The following is a 7,681-nucleotide window of genomic DNA, read 5'->3' as shown; positions in this document are numbered from 1 at the left end:
CAGGGGCAAGGGGTTTTACTCCCGATACTTCTTAATCCCCAAGGCAAAAGGAGGTCTCCGACCCATCCTCGACCTCCGCGGTCTCAACGCCTTCCTAAAGAAGCTGAAGTTCCGCATGGTGTCCCTGGGGACCATCATCCCATCCCTGGATCCGGGAGACTGGTACGCTGCTCTCGACATGAAGGATGCATACTTTCATATCTCCATTTATCCTCCACACAGGCGGTACCTGTTTACGGTCATCGACACTACCAATTTACGGTCCTCCCATTCAGCCTCTCCACTGCCCCACGCATCTTCACGAAGTGTATGGCTGTGGTGGCCGCCTCCCTCCGTCGTCGGCACATCTGCGTTTTCCCCTACCTAGACGACTGGCTCATCCGGGGGACCTCCGAAGCTCAGGTCTCCAGACATGTTGCCGTGGTCATGGACCTATTCGAGCGATTGGCCCTTATGGTCAATATAGGCAAGTCTACTCTAGTGCCCACTCAAAGAATCGAATTCATTGGAGTCGTTCTAGACACCACGCTCGCAACAGCCTACCTCCCGCTATCCCGTTTTCGGTCGATAGTCACCGCCATAGAAAGCCTTCAGTCCTTCCCAACGATCTTGGCCCATGCCTGCCTCAGCCTTCTCGGCCAGATGGCTGCGTGCACTTTCATGACCAAGCACGCCAAACTTCGCCTTCGTCCCCTTCAAGTCTGGCTGGCCTCCATTTACCGCCCACATAGGGATGCCATAGACATGATCGTCACGGTTCCTCAGAGTGTCTTAGGCTCCCTCAGCTGGTGGCTGACTCCTTCCCTGGTCTGCAGAGGCATGCCGTTCCACCCGCGACAACCGTCTGTATCCCTAACAACAGACGCGTCGTCTCTTGGCTGGGGAGCTCACATAGGCCATCGTCGCACGCAAGGCCTTTGGTCTGTCCAGGAGCAGATGTTGCACATAAACATTCGGGAGTTACGAGCGGTCCGCCTTGCCTGCCAGGCCTTCCTTCCTCATCTGCAGGACCGTTGCGTTCTAGTGCTCATGGACAACACCACCGCGATGCACTACATAAACAAGCAGGGAGGGACTCGTTCTCTCCCCCTCTGTCAGGAGGCGATCCAACTGTGGGAATTTTGTATAGCCCACTCTATAGACCTAGTGGCATCCTTCCTTCCGGGAGTCCAGAACACTCTAGCAGACCAGCTCAGCAGGTCATTTCTCGGCCACGAGTGGTTGCTTCGCCCGGACGTAGATCATTCGATCTTCCAGATGTGGGGCTTTCCCCGCATAGACCTCTTCGCATCCCGCAGCAACCGGAAGTGTCAGAGGTTCTGCTCCTTCCAGGGCCTCGTCCCGGGCTCGATATCCGACGTCTTCCTAATGTCTTGGTCGAACCACCTGCTTTACGCCTTCCCACCCTTTCCGTTGGTGCACAAGGTCCTCGTCAAACTTCACAGGGACAGGGCGCATCTGATTCTGATCGCCCCCGCGTGGCCCAGGCAACACTGGTACACCACATTGCTAGACCACTCCATAGCCAACCCGATCACCCTACCCCTCTATCAGGACCTGATAATGCAGGACCACGGCAGACTTCTCCACCCAGACCTGCAATCCCTCCATCTTACGGCGTGGCTCCTGCTTGGTTAACTCAAGCGGAGTTGCGCTGCTCCACCCCGGTGCAGGAGGTACTCCTGGGCAGCAGAAAACCCTCCACTCGAGCTACATACTTGGCCAAGTGGAAACCGTTTTTCTTGCTGTGGTCAGGGGGGAATGAGACTACCGAGGTGCATCCCTGTGATACTAGATTATCTTGCATCTCAACAGAGGGCCCACTCTGCGTTAATGCATCTTTGCGAGTCCACTAGCGGCTCTCTCTAACTTCACGGCTGGGAGTGCGTTGTGGCGACGCATACGGGTCTGTTGTCGGGGCATGTTACCCCGGTCGACGCGAAGTAGCGTGTACAACATAGAGTTGTTGCTATTAGGGTTTTACGGTCTCATTGTCATCTTTTGCATTCTTCTTGCAGACTTTCTGGGTGCAGATCACTTGGACTGACTGTCCACATATATTGGTAATGGCCGTGCTCTCAGGTCTACTGATCTGGGACACAAATAATCAGTGATTGGATTCTCAAATATTTGGTATTTAGTTCGAAGGAAGTTATTTTACGTGCGGCTCGCCTCTTGTTCGTTCGATGATCTTTTTGGCGACCATCATTCTTTCGTTTCTCACAGGCTTCACTTTAACTAATTATTTTCTATTTCGAGAAAACAGTCTTCCTTGTAGCATTACATGGCTTAGGAGAGTCCCTGGAGCTTCAGGCTCTAATGGTGGACCGCTTTACCTGTATTCAATAAAGAAGCAAGGTGCAGTACGCCCAATCCTGCGTTCTCGCAAAGTGGTTTGTCTTTCACTTAACAGGACTTTTCTTCCGGTTATCTTTCCCACGCCCCACGCATCAGTGGGATCAACGGTTGCACTCGTGGAGTCCGTCAGGCGCGCTTAGTCTCTCTATATTGGACGACGCAGGTCCTTCCGCTAAAACGTCCAACTTTTGTTCCCCTGCTTGCGGACCGGATGAAAGGACACCCGTTCTTCCCAGGATTTCGTCCTGGGTGACAGCATGGATCGGCTTTGCTCATGACTTTGGTCCGCCTTTCGGGCCATGTTACCAGGGCATTCGAGACTAGAGGCCCAGGCTCGTCGGCCGCCTTCTAGTCGAGTGCTATCCGGAATATTACGAGCGGCTACCATGGTCTTCGGTACACATGTTACCTTTATGCTCTGGTACACAATCCAGAGTATGATCGCAGCCTTTGGCCTTTACATTCTGCCATTTTTCACTCCGACCCCACCGCCTACATAAGGCTTGGGAATCACCTAACTGGAATGGATATGAGCAATCACTCGAAGAAGAAAAGATGGTTACTCACCTTTGTAACTGTTGTTCTTCGAGATGTGTTGCTCATATCCATTCCACACCCGCCCTCCTTCCCCACTGTCGGAGTAGCCGGCAAGAAGGAACTGAGGAGCGGACGGGTCGGCAGGGGTGTATGTTCGGTGCCATAGCGGCGCCACGCCAGGGGGCGCCCAGCCGACCCGCAGGGTGTTGCTAGGGTAAAAATCTTCCGACGAACGTGCACGCGCCGCGCGCACACCTAATTGGAATGGATATGAGCAACACATCTCGAAGAACAACAGTTACAAAGGTGAGTAACTGTCTTTTTCATGGCAGATACAAAACAGGTAGTAGAAACTGCTAAGACCCACATTTGTAATTCATATAGAGGCCTTGTTTATGGACACAATTTCCATCTGCAAACAGCGGGTCAGGGCCATAGCCTAGCTGAGAATTTCCCCACTATAGCTCCACTCACTGAAAAACAACAACTTAACTTGAAAATGTTTCGCAGCAGCTGCTGCCTTCTTTTCTGTCAGGAAATTGAAAAGATGGTCCGGGGCAGTACGGAGCTGGGTAGCATCTCTAAAACTTGGAGACTGAGAAAAACTTGTTTCCTTTCCCCATTATTTATAGGGTTAAATGGAAATTGAGCAAAGCTGGTATTTTCCATCTCACCACCAGATGGTAGTAAATACTAGAGCTGAGAGAAATCACCTGGTGAGCAAGGTCTCTCCCTTCCTCAGGACAAGTATACTACAATGTCCTGCAATGCCTCAGACCAATATACTTATCCTGTGGACCTGCAGCCTCCCTTGCATATAGCCTATAGCCTATGCTAACACAGTTCTCTCTCTTTCCCTGTCCTGTGTAAATGAGATCACCTCCTCTTAAGCCCTCTGCTAGCTCACACTACAGGTTTTTGAAGAGCCCCATCCACCCCAAGACATCAGGCTTATCCTCCTTGCTCACTTGTGTTCAGCAGTGATCCTGCTCTTCTGCATACAGCTGTTCTGGGCTCCCTGACAGGAAGCCCCTTAGCTTCTGCTACAGACACGTGCTGCCTCACATTGCAGCTCCCTAGGCTGAGAAGACGAGGGAGGCAGCTCCCACCAAGAAAATGTAGCAAGGCAAAGCAGGACTGGCTGTCGGAAGGAGTTCTACACAGCTCCTTCCTCTTATGGCCCTTGACCCTTATTCTCCTCTGGCACAGACCTCCTTAGTGGCCTACTCAAAGCCTGGAAACTGGTCAAACCCAAGGTTCTATCCAGTGGCAAGTTTCCTAGGATGTTATGGAAGAAAAGTTTTTAACTTTAATACCAATGGGTAATTTAGAAACTAGAAAAATTGATATAACAAGTGTTCACATTCTAATTCTGGAAACTATTAGGGGAAGAGCTAGATCAGTGTTAGAAACAGATTTATTATAGATAGAGCTGGCAGAACTACCCATTATTAATGTTGCCCAACAGTTCCCATTATAAAACCCTGTTTTCTGTTCCCTATCACTTAGCCAAACTTTATTCACATTGGCTGAAATTTCATATGACGAGTGCCTCATGCTGAATTTTTTAGAAAATTTCAGCCAAAACATTGCAGCCATTTCTGAGAACAAAGCTAGGCAAAAAGATGTTTTGGCAAAAATTCAGCAACCTTTTATTTGAAAAGCTTTAGCACTCCCCTGCTTTGTAGCAGGGACTTGAAATGTGACAGAAGGGGTGGCCTATGTGACAGGAATGTGCCTTTTGCTGTCCCCATGAAAATCCAATCAAATCTGGCAAAATTATCAGCCTTTGAAAAATCTCAGGACACTCTCACTAGAGCCTTATTAGATTAGCAGCTAAAATCTGCTAATCTAATGGGGGGAAGGAGGGCGGGTGTGGAATGGATATGAGCAACACATCTCGAAGAACAACAGTTACAAAGGTGAGTAACCATCTTTTCTTCTTCGAGTGNGGGGGGAGAGCCTGGTGCAGCACTGAACCCCCCAGATCATGGCGTGGAAACCCGAGTAGTTTCAGTGGCCGTGCTGGTAACTCTTGGCAGGACAAGCTGCGTTCCAACCTGCTGCTCTGTTCTGGCTCCAACTCTGGCTCCTTTGCACAGACGATTTCCTCCTGCGGCGGTGGGGAAACGGCCCCTTAGATTCTGTGTCTGTGCAGCCCCATGAGCCCCAGCTGAGTGAACAGGGCAGGGCAGGTCCAGCCATGCTATTTCTCCAACTGTGAGGCCCCTCAACCCCCTGCTATGGCACCCCAGCTCTTGGCACCGCCCCCCCCCCCAGCTCTGCCGATTCCCCTTGATTCTTAGGGGCAGGTCCCCCACTGACCTGGCCCTTCAGACACATGTACCCACTAACCTCACAGGCAACCCAGCAACTGCTGCTGCTCTGCAGTGAGGGCGAAGGGTGCACCCAGGACGCAGAGTTGGGATTGTTTGTGTGAATCGTGTGGGCAGCGGGCTGTGCTGGGACCCAGCTCAGACGGGCTCTGCAGGAGTGGGGATGTATTTTCCCAGCTAAACAATTAGGCGTTGGGGGGCCAGCCGGCTGGGTGCCCTTCGCTCCCCTGTGCCCTGGGCTTTCCTAGCACACTCTGAGGAGACTCCCCGTGGGCTGCCGAATGCTGGCTGGTGATGTCACAGGAAAGCCCACTCAGCCAAGGCTTGCTGGGAGCCGAGCCCTGGGCTGTCCCTGCCCCGTCCCCTTGCAGACTCTCGCTAGGGTTGAACAAGACCAAGAAAAGGTTGCGAGGTTCCTGAAAATGCCTGCCCCTGCTGGGAGCCGGCCCTGGCACAGCACAGCTAGGAGATGGGACTGGAGTCTGGCACAGGGCATGTAGGGGATTGCTCCTCACACCTAGCAGAGCTCCGCTGCGGCTCTGCAGCCAAGCCCAGCCTTTGGGACGGGCCCAGCCTGAGAGAGGGACGGACGCCATGAGCCAGCCCCTGACAGATGAGGCGGAGCTTCCTGGTGCAGCTGCGTCCAGACCCAGGGTTTCCAGCTCCCCTCTGGCAGCAGCTGGCGCTGGGCACTGCCAGACAGGCAGAGGGGCCCCGGGCTGGCAGCTCCTCTCTGCCCCATGTGGCTCCCCCTGCCCCGGTTCTCTGGCAGTGTCCCCAGCTGGTGACCTTTTCCCCAGCCCCCACCTGGGGCTGAAGCGGCTTTGTCTCTTGCCCCCGCTCATTCGTGGGCAGGACACTGAGGCTGCGCACAGCTGCACTGTCAGTGCTGGGAGGAAACCGCAAGGCAGAGCCCCCCTCCTTCCCCCTGCCCACACCAGCGTTCAGCGCCGGGCTGGGGAGCACTGAGTGGTTCCCCTGAGGCCCTCCCCACAGCCCAGCCTGCTTCCCAGGGTGCCCCCGCCGTGAGCGCATGTGCAACGCCGGCAGGGTAGAGAGGCCTGGCCGGGATGGGGCAGTTCCTGCTAGTGGCCAAGGCCTCGCCTGTTCCAGGGTTTGGGACTAGGGGCTCCCCAGGGGCTCTCACAGACCCACAAGGACTGGGAGCCAGGATCCCGCCATTCCCACCTGCATCTCAGCATGGCATTGAGAACCCCCTGCTCTGAGCTGGCGCGGTTCCCTCTCCCCCTTCTGCGGGCTCTAAGATGTTTGCCTGTTGGGGACTCTTGGGGGAAGTGGTGCTGGGAGGAGCTGGGCCGGGCCAGCTTGTTTTGACCCCCCCCAAGCCTGTGTGCTGGACGGTGGATGTGCTAGGAAAACAGGGAGAGGGCAGGGAGGGGATGCCAAGCCACGGTTCCCTCAGCTGGGGCCAGGCCGGAACCCACTGGCCCAGTGCATTCTGAAAGGCCACCCCTGTCCCAGCATTCCCAACTCCGAATCCCCCACCCTTAGTGGAGGGGTGCTGGGCACTCACTGTGCTGGTAGCTGTGATTCCCCCGGGGCCAGGCTGGGGAGCGACATGTGTTTGCTGCGTGCCTCAGTTTCCCCCGTAACATGGGAGTGATGGCGCTTACCTGCCCCACTAGGGGGCAGGGTGAATCCACAAATGTGTTTGAGGCTCAGGGCCTGTGGGATGGGGCCGGGGGGAGCATGGAGAAGGGTGTCCAGCCAGCCTGGGGTGGGTCACTGCTGGGGTCTGGGTGCAGGAATGTGGGAGCTGGGCACACAGTGACAGAGGGAGTCAGGGTTTGCAGCGAGCTGCCTTCCCCCAGAGGGGTTGTCCAGCTTCTGCCATGTTCTAAATACCCAGCCCTCTTCCTGAGAAAGCAAAACAAAACACTCCCTGGTTTTATGTAGGACCTACATTATTGGGATGAAATCACAAGGAGCAGGTGCCTTTTGTTGCCTGGTCCCAGGGGCCCCTCGATGCTTTCCGGCAAACTTTGATTCAGCCTTTTTTTAAACTGCATCCCCCCCGTGGAACTGGCACATATGGAGAGCATGCTCGGTGCCCACCTCCCTGCCTGGCTGCATCCGTCTCCCAAGAGCTGGAGCGAGAATATGGGTCAGGTCCTGCCTATACCACTGACTCACTTTGGGGCTTCTGGGGGTCACTGGCCCTCCCTGGGCCTCTGTCCCTGCAGCTGGAGCCTGGGAGTCGCTCGTGGGGTGCAGCATGGCCTGGCAGAACGTGGGAGTGGCCCGGAGTGATGTCCCAGGCCCCCTTCTGAGCAGGAACCCTGTCCCCTGAGTGGGGAGGAGCCAGGTGTGGGGCAGGAGGGGTCACTGGGGCAGGGGAAGGGCTATTTGGACACCAGCAGACTCCTAGTCCTGCTGCCAAGGTCGCAGACACTCGTTCATCATTGATGAGTCACTGCCCAGCACGGCCT

This window comes from Chelonoidis abingdonii, chromosome 3 (genome assembly GCF_003597395.2).
Source record: "Chelonoidis abingdonii isolate Lonesome George chromosome 3, CheloAbing_2.0, whole genome shotgun sequence".
NCBI classification, from domain to species: domain Eukaryota; kingdom Metazoa; phylum Chordata; order Testudines; family Testudinidae; genus Chelonoidis; species Chelonoidis abingdonii.
This window is presented reverse-complemented; position numbering follows the sequence as displayed.